General features: G+C 41.0%; 1 protein-coding gene across 1 annotated transcript in view; it reads left to right on the forward strand.

Moving 5' to 3' along the window:
• The first annotated feature begins 12,222 nt into the window (after positions 1 to 12,222).
• The window catches only part of LOC120452199 (homeobox protein abdominal-B), a 40,162-nt gene continuing 32,794 nt past the window's right edge, over positions 12,223 to 19,590 (forward strand). The window contains exon 1 of the mRNA XM_039636317.2: positions 12,223 to 12,537. The gene's annotated coding sequence lies outside the window, so the exon portion shown is untranslated. The remainder of the gene's footprint in view (positions 12,538 to 19,590) is intronic.

Genomic DNA, 19,590 nt, shown 5'->3' on the forward strand with positions numbered 1-19,590 from the left:
AAATCCTTGACTATTAAATACCTAGTTTATTTAATTTAAAATGAAGGGATTACTTCCAATATTGTTATCATTTAGCTGTACTGTTGCTACTAACTATCAATATATTTTAAAATCGTGGGCTAATGTGATTTACTGTGATATCGCCAGTTTGCCTTGCTAAATGCCGTGTACATTGAACTGAATAAACTCCAACAATAACCGCATAATTAAATTGTCCCAGTGCAAGGACACCACCCCTTTTGCACCCCTTTTGCGACGCCCATGACAGGAAGGGGCAACTCCTGCCATAACTTTTTGCGGCTGCTTTTAGGCTGAGCTTTTGCATTTGCTTTTTGGTCGCTCTGAGATTGCGTTGCAAATGGCCACATGCAACAATGTTGCTGCTGTTGTTGTTGCTGTTGTATTGTTGCTGTTGTATTGTTGCTGTTGTTGTTGTTGGTGGTGCCCCCGCAATGGCGCGCCTTCTAATTGAATTGCATTGAATTGAATTGATTTTCGGTTAGCTTTGTCCGCCTAATTGTTGCATTTACATGGGCGGGATGTCCATTTGAAAGCAATATACGCAGAAATCAAATTAAACAAAAGTCGCGTCACAAAAGGAGTTATCATAAGTGGGAGGCACAACGTTTAAAGCGCAAATTATGACATGTTGCAAGGGTGGATTCATTAAGCAAATGCTGCAACAATCTGACAATCGTGTGGCATGGCGTTTTGCGTTCGGATTCCATTGTTTGACAGACGATGCGAAACTCTTTCCATCCAAACACATTCTGCCCATTCTGCACATCAATGCTAAATGGACCCGAGTTATTGGGGTTGTTGCCTCGGTTTCCTGCCCATCCTGGTTTTCCTACCTTTCCTGCCTTTCCTGCCTTTCCTGGATATTCCACCCGGCGGCAGTTGAAGGCACGAAATGTGATTGATGCTCATCCGCTATCGCCGAGCTCCATTGTTATGCCACGTCTTTGATCTATGGCCACCCTCCATCACCTGGGCATTGTTGAGTAATTGATTTTGCCTCACATATCTACATATCTCCATTCCAGCCAACCAGCTACCCAACCACCCAACATCATGCCAAGTATTTGCAAGTTAATTTGGGTTCATCCACTCGCCGGCATGAATTCAATGTCGCGACAACTTCTTGCAATTTCTCCTTAATTATACACACACTTAAGTTCGCATTAATTATTGTCACTGAGTTCAGTTCCCGGGAAATGTACCCCCGAAAAAAAAACTCAAATGGTCGGGATTTCGCCCGCTCAGCAAAGTTACTTACAAACAATTACATCGTCGCGGCGGGGCCAAAAAACTTTAACAATCATGCTTTAACTGGCTTTAGATACTCTCTCTATTCAAGGAGAATATTTGAAATTCATTGAAATTATTTTATAAATTTACTATATACCAGTAGACCTATGATTCCGTTTAACTATGAGCAATAGTATTGGTATTAGCTTTTAGTTTCTTTCGAGCTTTAAAATACTTTAAAATACATTTGTAGGACTCCATATTTTGGCTCAATTAAAGGGAAAACTTTTGAAAATTCTCGACTGTGTAGCTGGTAATTACTTTAGATGTTATTGTTTTGAAGTAATGCCCATGTAGTGCTGTCTAGAGTATTTAAACATCACTATCGAGTTAAGCGCTTTACATATTTTGTTTTTGCTCTGTTGTATTTGCGTGGAAACGTGTGCAGAAAGTTTTCCACTTACAAACAATTCACAAGTAAAATACCTTGACTTTTGCTGCCGCTTCTGATTCTGCTGCTGTCCATGGAAAATGATGGGGGTTTGCTGCGGAGGAAACTGATGTCTGTGACTGCCATTACCAAGGCTCTTATGCCACTCTGATGCCCCTGTTGCCTCTGCCCCTGCGGCATATGGCACTCGCACACAACTACATCTACACTGAGCTCGTGTAGCAAATTGTTGGAAAATAAAGTAAGTACACCAGCAACATAAACAGCAGCAGCAGCAGCAGCAGCAGCAACATCCGCCCGAACGAATGGCAAACTGAGCATCAGTTGGAGGCACTTTTCGACGTAAGTAGCGTGGGTGGGCTGCAGTCTGGCTGGATTCCTTGTTCCTCATCACAAGTCCCCCTTCCCCCAATAGCCCCCTTGCCCCGCTCTTGGGACGCCCAAGTGGCAATCCAAGTCGGCTGTCTAAATACGAGCAAGCGATTTGTGTGTCTAGTTGCTAGTTGGCAACAACGACTTTGTGCCGCAGCCATGGCAATAGCTGCCTCGCCAATTGAGTTTATGCCAAATAATAATATTCACCTGCAGCTTTCCGCTGGGATATCCGCCATAAGTAGGTATTCCTCGGGTGCATCTTAAAAATGCAACTAATGAAATTACTCGAGTCGGCAGTCTCCAGTCTCTAGTCTCCAGTTTCAGTGTAATAACCTAATTCCATGGTACTATATTATTCATTTCACTGCACCCAGCCGACAGGAATTTGATGGAATTTCCTGTAAACAGGCAGCTCGCAGCAGACAGACAGACGGACACAGAAGCCACTTCCCTCGAATAGACAGAGACTCACAGACAACGCACACACATACAGTGAACACCCTGGATGTAGGAAGGGCAAAGTCTGACGAAGGGACGGACACATAAACAGGCTTATGATCAGCTCCTCGTAAGCGAACTTCTATTCTGTTGCTTTTGCCGGTTAAGCAAACAGACCAAACGCACCGCAGACAATCAGAAAGGCATTCAGCCAAGAGAATGACGAACACCAGCTAGTAAACTTGGCCTAAACACAGGGACAAACAGATACAGTACGCACTCCAACCAGCTTTTCAGCTATTTAGTTTTTCACAAATATTATTAATCAAATCCCAAATTATCTGACATTAATATATGTGTAGTATTACATAGTTTTCAAAGATAAATGAATATAATAAGGATGCTTAGCATGGAAGGTAAATAATGTTTGATTCAATACAACAGCTTCATTCATAATGCCATTCAAAATTCAGAAGTTCATATATAACATCTTCTGCCCAGGGCGCCATTTGTTTGCATACTCGAACTGGAGCTAAAAGCCAGCACAATATGGCTGGAAAACTGAGTGTCCCAAAGACAATTCTCTGGGTGATTCATTTGGCATTTTGCGAACTTAATTGATGGCAATTTGTGATTCGTCCGCCGCACTCCGTCTGCACAATAACGAGACAGCGGACCATTAACACATTTTAATCTGCCGCTGGGCGAATGGCTTTTGTGCGGTTGGTGGGGGTCTCTGTGTATCTGAATCTGAATGTGAATCTGAATATGAATCCGAGTCGTAGACCGAGACCGAAACTGAATCAGAATCGGAATCGGAAGCTCCTCCGGCAACGAAAGCCGGCGCTCAGTCGCTCTTAATCATCAGCATAAGCAATAATGGGAAACAATTGCCATCTGCCGACTGGCAGAACTCAGTTGCTTTTGCTTTTGCTCTGCTGTTGCTTTTGCTGTTGCTGTTGCTGTTGCTTATCCAGTTGCAGTTGCTGTTGCTGCCACTGAAATTGCTGAGCTGAGGCACAAACTTTTATTGCATTGCCATGTCAACAGTCGTAGCAGCAACAGCAGCAACAGCAATTGTTATCCCTGTGTACGAGTGTGTGGCACCATTGCACTTAAAATGCGAATCCGAATCTGAAACCGACTGCGAATGCGAATGCGAATGCGAATTGTGACGCAAAATGAAGCTACTTGTGCGCCACTGGCAGCAGATACAGATGCAAACTGCGGTGCCACTGCTGCTGCTGCCACTGCTGTAGCAGCATGCCACATTCAATTAGTGCAACAACATATCCTGCCAGCAGTTGATGCTGCTCTCTTGCACGGCAGTCCGTAGTGCAGACCAGAGTCAGTGCTACACTTAATTTTATTCATTTGACAGTGCCACAGCCTGCGTCTGCTGCATGGGGCACATTCGAATCGCTGCCACACGTTCGCCAGCAATTAAGGTCATTGAAGGCAGCAGCAAAGGCTGGAACAGCAACTGCAACGGGCCAACAACAGAGGAAATACTTTTTAATTATGACATTTTATTGAGTGAACATTTATGCAAATATGACAAGACCTTTATTTTGTCGCCATTCCGGGTTTGAGGCGCTTTTAATGAGCGGGTTAACAGGGTTGAACGGGCCCATTGTCGAAGCGATTTTGCATTCAAATTGGGGAAATACGGACGAAGTTTGCCAACTAAGGGTTAACGCAGTCAGGTCTTGAATGAGCAATTTGCCCAAGTTCAGTTGACCCTTGCAGGTTATTTGGGCTCTACAGTAGGTAAAACTAAAACAGCTCTTAGTAAATCGTTATTAAACAAGATTTTATTGCAAAATTGTATATCCATTAGATTTATTATTTTGAGCTATTTACATTAAGGTATTACTTAGGCCACACAGCATATTATCTACGGACCAAAGTGTCATAATTAGATTATCTACTGTACCTGAAAACTCAGCTCCAATTATGTCTAATAGGAATTCAAGCCATCATCCTGCAATCAAATTTACGCCCTTTCTCCCCGAGTGGAATTTAATTTGGCAAATACATTTAGCCATCGCCCGAGCCTTCATGCATTTTTCACACATTTTAAATGTCGCAAAGCGCATAAAAATTCCATAAATACGCTAATGAAACACATGGTCGAGGACACACGCCGCTGTCTGGTGGAAAAAGGGGAAAAATAAAAAAAAAAAAATATGAAAAAGGAAGAGCCTGGCAGCAAAAGCGAGCAAAAGAGTTAAAACGGAACAGGCCACCCAGGCAGCCAAAGAAGGGGTAAATTTTCCCACACCCTCCCTCCTCTCAGCCCGTCGTCGTCACGGCAAATGCATTTCCATTTCAATTCCATTTATTTCAATTTCTTTCGCCATTGGTTTTTTCATTTTTGCTTCTCTCTGCTAACGTACATATACATTTATGGGCAAACACAAAATCGGATACAATTTTTGCTGGGCGCCTGTGACTTTTGAATGCATTTACAGTCCCCAGAATAGCAGTGTAACGATAAATGTATCTGTATCTCGATTGAAATCCGAATCTCAATCTGTATCTGTATCTGTATCTGAATCTACATTTGCATCTTTGAGCCTGAGCCTGGGCCTGTCTGTTATATTTGGCTTTTATGCAACCATTTAGCAAACACATCATAAAAATTCAATTCAATTCTGTGTTTACGTCGACTCCAGATGATATTGCTTTTTAATTGCGGACACGAGCGGAAATTGCTTTCACAAACAGCCAAACACATTCGCATCGGAGGCAACAGCACCAGCACCAGCACCAGCATATTCGCAGCCAAATGGATACAAATGGGGGCCAGGATCGGAATGGGGCCCATTGACATTTCGGTTTTGGGGCTGGCTGTGGGGAAAGCCGAGGAAAACTAGCTGCGGAAGTGCGTTGATTGCAGGCCTTTTGGGATGAGGAAAACTCCTCGTGCCATTTGCCTGACCTCAAAAACTTTGACCTTTTTCGCTGCAGTTTATTCTTGGGTTTTGTTTCGTTTTTAATTGCACCACATGCGCCATGCAATATATAATTGGAATCAAGTCCAGCGCACCAACACCCACTTGCACACTCAAAAAAATATGGAGCATACAAGAATGAGTTTTGGATTAACCATAACTTTGCCAATTGGGTATTTAGATCTGTTAAGTGCTTTTAAAATTAGTTTTTTCCTTATCTCGCTCCCATTCCACTTTATTTATTAAAACAAGAATCTTATTTTTATACCAAAATATATTTACTGTTTTTATGGTAACCTAATAACATTTTCTTAAAGTGCACACGAGCGAGCAGCGCGCTCTCATTTAATATGAAAGTCACAGAATGTGAGCTAATTGAAAACACTTGCAATATTTATGAGCCGAGCAACATGTTGCCAAGCCACTTGACTTGTCAGAGAAGGAAAGAAATAGAGGTGGTGAAAGAGAGAGAACGAGACATTGAGCTAGCCACATGTTGCCAAGCTAATAAAACAACAAAATGATTTTATTATAATGGATTTATAACGCAGGCCAAGAGCAAACAGGCTATTAGACAGAGATACACGACTTCATCGTATTCCCGTGGCGGGCGAAAGAGAAAGAGAGACAGGTAGGGAGAAAAGGATGGGAATATAGCAAAAGAGAGAGATGCACTTTTGAATTGAGACGCGAATGCGGCAGTCCATTAAGCGCAATGTTGTTGTCATCGTTTAATGCTTTTGTTGCCTATTTGCCTTATGCGACTTGACAGCTCCACTATCTTTTCTCTCAGTGCACAGAGAAAAAAAGGTGCACTGCAGCACCTACTTAAATCGTTTTCCAAAGTACAAGTTTGCAAGCAACCTCTGCTCCAGTTTTAGTTTTAATTTAGAAGTTTTAGAAGTTGTTTCTAACAATAATTCAAAATTTCTAATGTTGTGGTTCGAAATATTTCCAGTGTACATCCGAGTGAGTTGAATGAGAGCAGTTTCAGCTTGCGTGTGCGCATTTGCAGCGATGTTGCTGCCGTGTCCGCAGCATAAACGGGGCCCCCACAGCGTCTCCTTAAGTGGAGATATTTATAATAAGTTTATTTGCTTGTGCTCTTTGTTTTTCTCTAGCCAAAGCAATGCAGCAGCAGCAGCAAGAACAACAACAAGAAAAGCGGCAGCAACGGCAGCAAAAGCATGCAACATGCAACATGTTGCTGCCGTGGCGTCAATGTTGCCCAGCTTGTTTGCCGCTGTTGGGCATTCACATTCACAATCACATTCGCAGTTGTAAATTGACGTTTTGCGTTAACGACCGAAGCGCCTTGGTCGTCGGTTTCGGCTTAAGTCCCATCCGCAACATCGCGTGTGTTTCGTGAACTTTTCGCTCGAAGTAAGGCAAGTTTTGTGTGCTAGCATCATCACCATCATCGGCATCATCACCATCGGAATCGGGCAGCAGCATCCTATCCCGCGCCCCATGCAACGCACAATTTGTTTTGCATGCAGCCTGAACATGACTTCATCGGTGCAGAGAAAGAACACCCAACCACTTTACTCACTTAATGGATTATTTTAAATATGGAAAGCATAAACCTACAATCGCAGTTTAAGTACTCGTACACATTTAAGAACGAGTCTTAGTTTTAGCTTAAGCACTTGATTTCAAGACATGCGTCAGTAATTTGGTAAGTCCGAATTGAGTTTGACTAAAGTTCTTGAATAGTTATTTCGAAGAAAAATCACATATGTACATTGGTGCAGCCAAATTTTGAGATTCATCAAAAATCGATCAAATTACATAGAATTTCTATTTCCTAACATCCATAGTTCTTAGAAAATCCATAAGCCATAATCCCTCCATGCCAAAAATTCCATATAAAATAATAGCAAGTAACTTGGCTTAAAGTTAACATTTTAATGAACATGACTGAATCACCAGTTCCCGGGAATAGCACCACAAAATTTAATCAAGGCAAGCATTTAATTCGTCCAAATTTAATTGTCATTATTTCAATTGAAATGTGTAGAACAAGATTACTGAACAGTTTTCAGCTATACTGTGAGTTATCAGGAAATAAAACCAATCCACAATTAAAACAATTAAGCACACTTCAATCGTTTTATTTGACGATGTCATGGAGTGATTGCTTAATCTATAGCAGCGACAATATGACTTAACTTTCTCCCTGTGTAGTCGTGTTTATTTGAAGTGACTTCCACGACTCCCCGATTTTTTGCTCGTCGTGCTTCTATTCAAGTGTATCTAAATTGCTTCATCTTCGTCTGTGCAGCAGCAGCAGCAGCAGCAGCAGCAACATCAGCATCAGCATCAGCATCTTGTTGATGTTATTTCTCGTTTCATATTTTCGCAGTTATTTTTAGTTCGCCGCCGCTGCCCTTTTCAATCCCTTTTCAGCGAATACCCAATTCAATTCAATTTGCAGCCCGTAGAATTTAAATGAGCAATCAGGGCACTCATAGCCCGTCCATTGTTATTGTGGCTTCACTTCCCTAATGATGCTGGACTCAGCCCGAGCCTGAGCTTAAACTGTTGCTCTTGAGATCTGGGATGTGAGGGGAGTTCATGTTCATGGGCTTGGCATTCCCGGACTTTGGCAACTTTTTGCTTTTTGTTGTTTTCGACAGTGTTTCACTGTTTGACTGTTTGACCACAATTGAAGCCGCATTAATCATTTGCGAATATATATATATATGGAGCGCTCGCGATAACCTAAAAATAAATATGGCAATCATGAGTAATTGGCCTTATCAATAGCATAACATCGCCCATTAATAATCGCACCCTTATAGCTAATTGAGCTGTCGCCCCTCTTATAGCTTATAATTATTATTAATAAAATCGTAAAGCAAAAACACCCAAGCTGAAAAAAAGAAAAAGGCACGCACACAATCTCACACTGCTGACTAACAACACAAATTGAATTACGACATTCCTGTAAAGACAATGAATGGCTTTTGTGTGTGCGGTGACCCAAAGCGACGTTCTCAGGAAATGAAATTATACACCAATTATTGCCAACAACAGCAAAAGCTTTTAAAGAAATTGGAAAGAGTCGAGTAGCGAAGACGGAATGGAACGAAACGTAGCGATACGAAACGAAGCGATTCGAAATGTGAGCGGTGAATATGGCAACGAAATCTCAATAATTAATCAAATAATAAATCTCGGTGAGCAATTAAGAGGAGAAAGACAAAGCCAGCCAACCGAAAGGCCGAAAGCAATAAAAACCATTGAAAAGCCGTTGGCTCAGCATTAATTAGCGCTAAACGCCGTCGCAACAACAGCGGTAACGACAGCCGCAACATCCACGAACGGCGGCAACATGAACTCCCCGAGCAACAGCAGCAGCAGCAGCAGCATCAGCATCCGCCGACTTATTAAAGTATGTACATACATATAACTCAATTATAGAGAATTAAAAACAAACTCGAAGGCAGCCAACGTCGGCAATTCGCAAAGCAGAAAGCGCTGCACTTGGAAAAATGTACTAAAAGTGTCAGAGAACTAGAACGTTTCAATATCACTCTGTGCCAATTATGCAAAACTCAAACTCTAAAGCTACATTTAAATATCTCTTAGATTCTGTGTAGCTAGATTTTTTGCAAGTGCATGGAGACGCCGTGCGGCAGCAGCAATCAAAGCAATAAAACACATTCAGCATTTAATAAAGACACCCCAGCAACATGTTGCAAGGGGGCCAGCAACAGCAACGGCAACATCGTGAATTTGAATTTATGAGCTTCGCACACACATACATTTCATCGCTCGCAACGAGATACAATTAAGCCGTAATGCATATGAAAATTCGTGTTTTATTGCCGTGCGTTATGTTCACGTGCGCGGCAACCGTTTGTATCTGTATCTGTATGCGTATCAGTTAATGTATCTGTATCTATATCCATAGCTGTATCTCCCTCGCTCTCGCTGTCTCTCTCTCTCTCTCTCTTCCTTTCTCCCTCTCTCTTTCTCCCTCTCGCTGTGAGCGCAGCGTAATTGTAATTATAGTAATATGTTTTATGATGGGCCCTCGTTTAGCACCAACCCCCGCAAAGCGTTTGGCCAAAATGTATCTAGATACATAATTGCCACATTCAGTCGTCGTTAAATAGTTGCACGGCGCAGTTCACACAAGCGGCAAAAGCAGCGCCGCAGCAGCAGCGGCAACAGCAACAGCATAGCAGCAGCAGCAGCAGCAGCAGCAGCAGCAACACGCCAGCAACATTCGTGCTTTATAGCACTCGCACTCAGAAGTCGTTCAGAATTGCTGCCGTCGTGGTCCCGGTCGGTGTTTCGGTATCGGTATCGGATTGTTGACTAACTCTCTGTTTATTTGCCATCCGTTCTGGCCGTGTTTTCGAGCGCTTTTTGCGCTTTCTCGGCGTGGAAGCGAAGCCGAAACGCTAACTTGCCGGTAAATCGTTTGACCGGCCGCGGGGTCCAACAAAAAGAGTCAAATTCAATTTACGCGCCACGTAATTATAATTAGGCATGAGGCCATACAAGGAATGCTACGGCTAGAACTGAACAATCGACCCCCTCAGAGAGTGTACTATTTTAATTAAGTGTGTGCTACAGCAACAGCAACAGCAAAAGCAAAAGCAACAGCAACAGCAAAAGCAGCCGAGCTATAACAACCATAACATAACAACGGCGAAAAGAAGTCACGCATGTGTATCTTTGTATCTTCGTATCTTTGTATCCGAGCTGTTCTCGTGTGCGAACGTGTGTATTTGTGCCGCTTTTGTGTCCATTAGTCACACATGAAACTAATTAGCATTTCGTCTGTTTGTTATTGTCGCGTTTGCTGGTCAAAAGAATTAGCGCGGCAAGAGCAACGTCAAGCGCCATTAAGCGATATCTTTAAATATGTGTATATGTATGTACATATACGTATGTATGTGTATGTGCGTATTTATATATCGCCCTGGGATGGGACTGTTTTCTTTTATGATTTTCGCTTGGCATTTTCCATTAATTTGTTTATTTTCCCACCGCATTCCCACCGACGGCAATCGGCCATCGGCCATCAACAATTTGCAATTGGCAATCAGCAATCAGCGATCAGCGATCGAGTTTATATGGTCAGCACAAAAAATATTATCAAAGAGGACAGCAATTTAAGCGGCAGAAGCAGCCATCTTCGCTAATTGCTGGCTGCTGTATCTGCAAGATACTTTGCCACTCTCACACCTCCAGCCTTGCTGTTTGCCAGCATTTTGTATCTGTTCTTTTTTGTCTTTTTTTTGTTTTTTTTTGTTTTTTGTTTTTCCCCCTATTATTGCTGGTGGTTCGCACGCTCGGCAGGCAATTTGTCAACGCGAACGCCGCTGACAGGTTACGCAGCCGCACTGTTGCCAATTGATTTTCAATTCAATTTATGTGGCACAGCTATCTAGACACTGCGACTACTGGTATATATGTACATACATATATTCGCTCATAAATAAATTATGAAGCGTGTGCAAAAAAGGAAATTTCCATTTTCACAAAAATATTTCAATTACTCAATTAAATTCAGTTGGCAAAAAGGTGTTATAAATAAAGCAAACGCTCAATCGTAATTGAAGTCCACTTAATGGTCGACCGTGTGTTCGTTTCCCATTAATTACGCTGCCCAGCCATAAATGCTGTCGTTTGCCGTTGCCATTGCTGCTTTAATAATAAATAATATAAATAAGTAAAAGTAAATAAATAACTATATAATGGTTATAAAGCGCTAAAGCTGCCATTTAAGTGCCGAAAAGCTCAAGTTATTATGGTCGGAACGGTCAAAATGCTTATAAAAATGTTTAAATAAAACAAAACAGTTAAACACGAGAAACCCAGTTAAGTGCCAAGAAAAGCAGTGAATATTGAGTCTACAAAAAATATGACCCCATTATGCCTCACCCAAATTTCACAAACTAATTTGTCGCTGCCGTCGGTGTTTGTGCGCCATTATATTGGCACTATATTTCCTGTATTTTAATCAGATTTCTAGACATTTGCATACACAAGGTATTGCGACAAATGCTGAAGCAACTTAGTAAGCAGATTTAAAAATATCCCAAGCAGATTTTGCTCGTTACAATTAAAACATTTGTTAAGCGCAGTTGACACATTAAAATATTCGCCACATTTTAATATTTTAACGAGGCAAATGACCAAATTGAAAATGAACACAGATGACAAATGAAGCAAAAACAGGGTCGCGATTCGGCTTGCACATTGTTTCACAATAAATAAATGAATGCAAATAAATTTAATTAAATTACAAAGGCATTATAGCTGCATATAATATGAGTGCAAACGGCATGGAGGAGACAATGGGCTGCCAATTATGAAACCAGAACGCATTTCAAAATAATTAAAAATTAAATAAATGAACGACGTGCGGGCAATAACAAATTGTGCAGCTAAACTCAAAAACAGCCAGCGAAAATACATTAAAATTAATTCGCAGTCGCCGAGCCAAAACAATAATCAATAATTGTCAATTGGCAGGCTAATGAATTAATTACATTTTCATCACCGAACCACCCCCGCCCCCCTTGGAATGTTCCTTTTTCTTTCATTAGTCAGTTTTTTTGTGTCGTTTATTTTGTAAATTTTTTCATTTGTTTTTGAAATGACACCGCCATTGGCAGTTGCGTTTTTGTTATTTTTTTGCTTGGACCGTAGTCGCGGCAAAGGCAATTTAATTAGGGAAAGTGGATTAATTTGCAACTCGTTAGACTAATTAAGGATTATAATCAGCAGCGAAACCAACGAGCCGTGTAAAAACGTCAGCGAGTAAAAAGTGAGCTGGAAAAGGATAACAAAAAAGTGAAAACAAAAGGAAACCAAAACCAAAAGGAAATAAAACTGAATAAAAATAAAACTAAATAAAGGGCCACCACCTACATACATACATGAGGTGACCTTTGCCACCCAAAACTATAAATAGTCTAACCATAAAAAGCGTTTACCCAACAACACGGCGAAGAAGAGAGTGAAATCGTTTAATTGGATTTTCACCCACCTTGACTCATTCGGATACAATTAACAACCGCCCGAGTGGCCCCCTCACAGGTGAGCTAAGTTAAAATAGGGAAAATAATCTATAATTTGAGTACGTTTCCTTAAGCAAATGAGTCCACGACCATTTCTCGGAATTACCTTTCGGAATTTCATCATCTGGGGTCAAGTACAAAGATTGAAAGGGGCAGATAACCTTTTTACAGGCAGTCAGTTCTAATCAGTGTTCTACAATGCTTACACATGTTACACAATATTTTAGAGGGGGAAAACCCATATATATATACCATTCATATATCAACATCAATAAATTGCTAGATTGGGAACTTAATGTTGGGAACATAGAATCAATCGCAGTTACAAATGCACTTCTATATTCCATTGTAGGTTTAATTATGTGGAAAGTACACGCCTCAATAGCAAATTAATTGGCCAATCAAATACGATAAATGACCTATAATCTTATCTTATCAACTAGGTAATTCACCCCCAACAGAAATGTATCAATATATATATTTTCTGTAATTTAACCGCACTAAGCGCACGTTTTTTTTCTGTCAATCAGCTCTACATTTATGTGATATCACCATGGCATGTCTAAAAATAATGGGGGTCTGCTTATCAAATGTGTCATTCAATAAAAAGTAACATTTTACATCAGTTCGGAATTAGTTTGCTATATCTTAAGCCCTCTATAAATATTTCAATAGTTGTTTGATTTACCTTATTTTTCGCAACCATTTTATCATTGCAAAGAGAAAGTCAAACACTCGATTCAAAATTGATAGACCATGGAAACACGATAAATTACTGAAAGCCTTATCTTATCAACCCGTTTAGCTCGGTATAAATCAACGATTTCGAATTAGTTAAATTTCTCTGTAATCACGTTGTTGACATATAATTAATTTCAATTTCATGATGATGCCGCTGCCGTTTGCCGTTTTCGCCAGCTCTTGTAAATGCTGTTGATTTTGGTGTTTCCTGTGCATTGATGACGACGGTAAAATGTGCTGAAAATTCGCATTCGTATTTATTTTGTTCCATTCTGTTCCGAACCCATGAGTCGATGAGCATAGGGGCTGCCTCAGCACTCTGCCATTTATAACCAGTTTACCAGTTCGCCAGTTTGCCAGTTGCCAGTTTAGTAATCGCAATCGGGGAAACATTGCCCTGTCAATTGCCGCAACTATAAGCGAATGTAAACAAATGATTGCGCACACACCATAATGCCAAAGAAACTGAATTATCAATGACTGTGCATTTATTCGCAAGTAAACAAGCGAATATCCCGGCTTTTCGGCAAGAGATTGCTAATCAATAGAAGTGTTGGGGCTATACAATTTGAAATTATTCCATTACATTTAGTTTTTTTGAATCCATAATTGACTACTTCCGAATTTCAAGCAGCACTCGATCTTCGAGAGCCGCACTTGTCATTTGCATTTGGCCCAGTTACAGTGGAAACCATATTAACTGCCTGTGGTTTTGTGTTAATCACCATGCCTGGAGATAACAAAAACTAATATGACTGCGAAATGTCGAGCTTTCTCTTTCGCTCGGGTTCTGGATGTCTATCCATCTATCTGCTATCTATCTGCTATCTATGTATCTGAATCTGATATCTTTTGGAATGGGCTTCGGATTCAGCAAATTCTACCAGTCATCGTTGGCATTTAATTGAGTCATGTCATGAGTATTAGGCATAATTAAAAGGCAATTTCATTCAGTGCGGCAGCATTATGTGTGTGCCTAGCGCTATGATATCTAATATCTGTGGCACAACAGGTTCGCATTTCGCACTGCACAACGAAATTAATTAAATTGTTACTCAAACCGTTTTGTGATTGACTGACAGACGACGGCCTGACACTTGACGCGATGAATGAATGGATTGCCATGGCATGAAATAGCCTGGAACTGGAACTGCAACTGGTCAGTCTGGATCTATGTACATATACTCGTTATGTGTATTGGATCGTATGTATGTGCAAACTATGCGACTGCACAAACAGAACACACGGGCTCAGCCATTTGGCATTTGAATGGGCCCAGCGACGAGATTACGCAAAAATGCAAATGCAAATGCAAAGAATTACGAGTATATTCGGAAACATAAAGCATTTGTGGCTCTCATTACAACAATCACACTCGGAGTGGCTGCATTTTTCACGCTAATAGCAAGTGTAAACAAATAATGAAAATAATGAAACTAATGCAATTGCCATACTGAAAACAGAATGCATAAACAAATGGGCCCATAGCCCATTAATCGCCCCTCCACATTTCTGATACGCTTAATCACCGATTTCTCGATATATGGCAAATGTTATTACTCAATTAAAAAAATGTATTCTGTTACTGAAATTTTCAAGTAATAAATTCCTAAAAATAACAGGATATATTTTTCATTATTTATAAATAATTTAAAATAATTTAATGAATTATTTAATAGACTGACAAATGTAATATTAAACTAAATTCGTTATATTCATTTTCTAATATTTTTCCCATTTCTGTTATGCTTTATTATCAATGCCTGCTAGAAATTGTATAAAGTAGTATACAGATTCTGATTTTTAAATTAATTAACATCTTTATTTAATATTATTCAGGAACAGGTCAATTAAAGCCTTTAACCTAAATGTTGTCTTAAGTAAATAATCTCTTAATTATAAAATATAATTTGTTTTCATCTTAATATATAGGAATAGGTCAAATTTCGAGTAGTGAGGTTTCAGGTAAATAATATATTCATACTATCATCTTAGAAGCAGCCCAAAATGTCTTCTTTTGAGCCTGCGAATTGGGATAGCCCCCTGTAATCTCCGGGCGAGACGATTACGGTGGGCAGTTAGTCGATCGTTGTATCTGCTTGAGAAGAACGAGATTTGGTCTTCAACAAGGCTCAGGTTTAAATCATTGTGAAGCGTTTGGCCGCTAACGAACCAGTCACAGCCAGTGATTTGTCTTAATGTTTTGTTCTGGACGGTTTGGAATCGTTTTCGGTGGGACGCAGCCGCCACTCCCCAAATTTGGATGCCGTATCTCCAAGTAGGTGCGATAATTTGCTGATAAATCTGACGCTTGCATCTTAAAGGTAGTTTGCTTTTCTTATTTAGCATCCAGAATAGTTGGTTACGCTTTAGGTTGCACATTTTGACGACTCTGGCAATATGATCTCGGAAGGTTAGGCGTTTGTCCAGTGTGAGGCCTAGGTATTTCGCCTTAGTTGCTTGCTCTATGTCCACATTATTAATGTGTACCGCAGGAGTTGTTTTACGGCGTAACGTAAAGCAAACGTTTACGCATTTGCTTTCGTTAATTTTGATGTTGTTCGCCATGGCCCATTTCTCGAATTCGTTGAGATAAGTTTGCAGCATTTGTGACGACTCGGTCTCACTTTTCGAGGAGCTGAGAAAGCAGACGTCGTCAGCGAAGCTGGCCAGCAGCATTTTGCTGTTGTCATTGGTCATTTCATAATAGCTTGGCTTGGGGATGTCTGCTGTATAGATGGAGTAAAGTATCGGTCCTAAGACGCTTCCTTGAGGTACGCCAGCTGCAATGGCAACATTTACAGAGGTTGCGTCTCTGGACTGGACGCAAAACTCTCTGTTTGTGAGAAACGATCTGATGAGCTCAAACAGGTTGGCTGGCAGCGCTGTTTTGACTTTGGCTAGTAGTCCCGGGATCCAAACTCTATCAAATGCCTGTTGAATGTCGAGGAAGATTCCGTTGCAGTATTCTTTATGGTCATAGGCCTTCAGGATATGATTGACTACACGGTGCAGTTGCTCAATCGTACTGTGGCCAGCTCTGAATCCGAATTGGTGCATTGGGATAGTATCATTGTCTTCTAGATGTATTATAAGTCGGGAAGCTATCAGCCTTTCCATTACCTTCGATAAGGAGGGCAGGAGACTGATAGGCCGGTAGGAGCTTGGATCCTGTTCCGGCTTCCCTGGCTTTAGAATCATACTGATTCTAGCACTCTTCCATTTTTTGGGAAAGTATTGCACTCTAAGTATCGCATTGAATATCAATGTGATAAGTAATAGTGCTCTCTTGGGAAGGATTTTAAGTACTGCGTTGCTTATTAGGTCGTGACCTGGCGCCTTTCGTCTTTTGAGGGTACGTATCATGTTTGAGACTTCTTCCAGACGGATAGGTCTTATTGGAGGTGACATCTGGAATGGGCGCTGTAGTACTTCGTTTATACTGTTGATATCCCCCTCGGATGCGAAATTAAACGCAGTGAATCTGTCGCCAAGGTGTTCCGCAAATGTTTGTACTTGCTCTTCTAAGGAGCGACACCAGTTACCATTGCTGTTCTTCAGAGGCGTAACTTTCTGTGGCATTCTTTTTACTTTTTTGGTAAAGGACCACATATTAAAAGTGGAATCATTAGAATAATCCATATTGGTAAGCATATGTTCGAATTGCGCATTTTTCAATTCAGCCATGGCAACGTGAAGCTCTCTGGCGCATCTATGCCATTGATTAAAAATAAAAATATATAAGAATTGTTATATTCTGTATTCAAATTGTAGCCGATCAATTTCAATCTGCCAATCAAGACCCTCATTTGCCAGCCAGCTCAGTTGATTATTAATTAAGAGCCGTGCTTTCTTCGCCGCCAGCTGAAAGAGCCGGCGAGCGGCTGGAGCTCAAAGAGCCAGTTTGGGATCCAATACCTCATCTCCAATCCCATCCCCAACCCCATCGAGCTGGAGTAACAACTTAACAAGTACCCAGCAGACAGCTCAGGCAAATAAGCCAGCAGCCAGCAGTCCGCTTCGCGATGTCAGGCGGCGATTACAGCTGATGAGTCACGCAATTAAACGGGGCCCATTAATGTGAAATGGGGGGCACTTGTAGGGCGGCAAGCGGGCGGAACTGCTGGGGGGGCAAAGGGGGCGGCTGTTTTATTTCAAGGCTCCAACATCTCGTAGAGCCGCAAAAGTGCGACAAAAGTCAAGCCATTAGGAACGTTCCTAATCAGCGATTCCGAGAAATCGACTCAATCAAGTCCAAGTGACGCAGTTCGTCGTCATTCACTTAAGCGGCCAGTTGAAAAAAATATAACTAATTAGCCAGTGGCTGTAACTGTGGCTGTGGTGCCGGTGCAGCTTGCAATTCAATCAACATCAATTGGCAAATTTGCATTCGCATTTTGCATTCAAGTCTCCATTTAAGTGCCTTTAGCTCCTCGCAGAAGGGGGCAATCGTGTTTGCCAGCTACATACATATATGTATGTATCTAATTAATAATTATGACCATTATAAGCCAGCTGGCTGCTTTTTGGCTTTATCTGCAGACATACAGTACCGCTGTGGAGCAACCAGTTCAGACGGCTTCCGCACTTTGCCGGCGCACAAAAAATGTAACTTTTAATTGAAAACTCTTTTGGTCGGCGGCAAAAAAAAAATGCATATGCAGATGTGTGTAAATGCCTCATATGCTCAATTGCTTTCGAAAAATCCACACACATGCCTTTATATACATAAATAAATTTGCACAGCATATATGTACATACGTACGTATGTATGTGCGTACATATATGACTTTGTTGTCGAGCCGAACTGGCCGACATCAAATCAAATTGAATGAGCGCGGTCCATTACTCTCCCAGTGATTTTGCCAAATGACTTCATTTCATATCAATTAAGTTTATTGTGCCGGTGTCTGCTGTCTGCTGTGTCTCTCTGTGGCCCATAAAAAAAGCGCATGCCGCCTTTACACACACACACACACACGGGCTGAAATGCGTACGGATACTCCGATACTCAGATACTTGGATACTCGGATACATTGCCCTGCCCTGAAAACCGAACGAACCTGATTCATGCGCTTAATTGCTTTGGAGCGTGTGCCGCCTGCCGTCGCACACAAAAAGGTATGGAATCGAATTGTGCACACAAATACACAAATGGGAGCAGCAAAACTTATGAGTTCGCCATTGTATCTGTATCTTTGACTGTATCCCCGTATCCCTGTGTGTTTGTAGCTGTAGTATATGTAGCCGCGCGCTGGCTTTCAATAAAAATGACAACAACAATATTCGACATATTCGACAGTAGGTAGGAGCAAAAGAAACGCTCATAAAATATGCCCAACGAAACTGGGCACGCCAATCTACTATCTGTAGAGCAGCAACCCTACAGATGGGATAACGAAAGGGAAATTGAATAAAAACAAGAAAAAATACTCGGGCACACACAACGGGCATTAAATGAAATTCAAATGGAAAGATCAACATCGGATAGCAGACCGGGTTGCATGCCACACAATCTACGGATTAATATCCACGGCAACGTCTCCTTTTCCCTACCTTTAACACACCACGGCCTGAAAACGGGGTACTCTTCAGAATTCCCACAGTCAACAGATTTTCGAATTATATTGTTGAAAACCCTTTCCAACTTATCATAACATTGAAACAATAAGCTAGCAAATGCATCCCATTATACCCATTAACCTTATTAACTTTTTTGAATATTTAATATCATCTTATCAATTCCAAGTTACTGCCATGAATTTCTACTATATAAATTTATAGTATACACAGTCACAGTCTATGAGGTAATGAATGATTGTAAACTAATCAAAGCAACTAATTATTGCCAACGCTTGATCATTACAATTTGTAAGCAAAATGTAATAATAAAGGGGAAAATGTAATAATAAAGGGGAAAATCAATATATTTCATTTGCAACTCGCTTGGGCAAAAACTTTTGAAAATGAAGCTCAGCAGTTTAAATAGTCTGATCTTCCCACGAGATAACGATTAACGATACTGAGTTGAACCGCTCACCTGGGTTAATTAACATATAATATCATACGATGTCGATACTGCCATTTTCTGCTTATCTGCGGCCGAATTTCAACCCGGCCCGCATTTCTCGTGTGTGTGCTCATTATAGCCCTAATTTCGGTGACCCACAAATGCAATTAAGTTGCGATAAAAATAGACATTTTATATGATTTCCTTCCATCAAGCAGTTACTCAGTCAGTCATTTAGTCCGTCAGTTAGTCAGTCCGTCAGTCAGTCATTTTGTCGGCTAGTCGGCAATCAATCTTAGATATTGTCGTTCTGTGGGACTG

Source organism: Drosophila santomea, chromosome 3R (assembly GCF_016746245.2).
Source record: "Drosophila santomea strain STO CAGO 1482 chromosome 3R, Prin_Dsan_1.1, whole genome shotgun sequence".
Classification (NCBI taxonomy): Eukaryota; Metazoa; Arthropoda; class Insecta; order Diptera; family Drosophilidae; genus Drosophila; species Drosophila santomea.